Source organism: Morone saxatilis, unplaced genomic scaffold (genome assembly GCF_004916995.1).
Source record: "Morone saxatilis isolate NCDOM2014 unplaced genomic scaffold, NCSU_SB_2.0 Contig16, whole genome shotgun sequence".
NCBI classification, from domain to species: domain Eukaryota; kingdom Metazoa; phylum Chordata; class Actinopteri; family Moronidae; genus Morone; species Morone saxatilis.
Window position 1 is genome coordinate 27488786 of NW_023339718.1, and position 354 is coordinate 27489139.

Sequence of the window (354 nt, forward strand, 5' to 3'; positions counted from 1 at the left end):
AACGGGACTCTAAAACGCACGACTTCCGTTAAACCTTTCAAAATAAAGCTTGTGATTAAAGTTACCCCTGCAGTCAAAAATCAGTTTCTTCTTGTTCCTACTGTTGGATGTTTGAGCTTCACTGTGTAGAATGATGTATGTGCAGAGTTTGACAAGTGTGAGGTTTTCACATCCATCTGCTGAAAGTGGAAAGTTTCTCTGTGCTCAGTGAAAATCAGAGTTAGTGCACATCCACTGATAATGGACTTTACAGTGAAGTAGGAGACATCTTGTGTCCAGCAGGAAAACTTTAGAAATGAACAACATTTGCAAATTTAGAAATTAGACTTTTTTAGAGGAAAAACATACGTACAT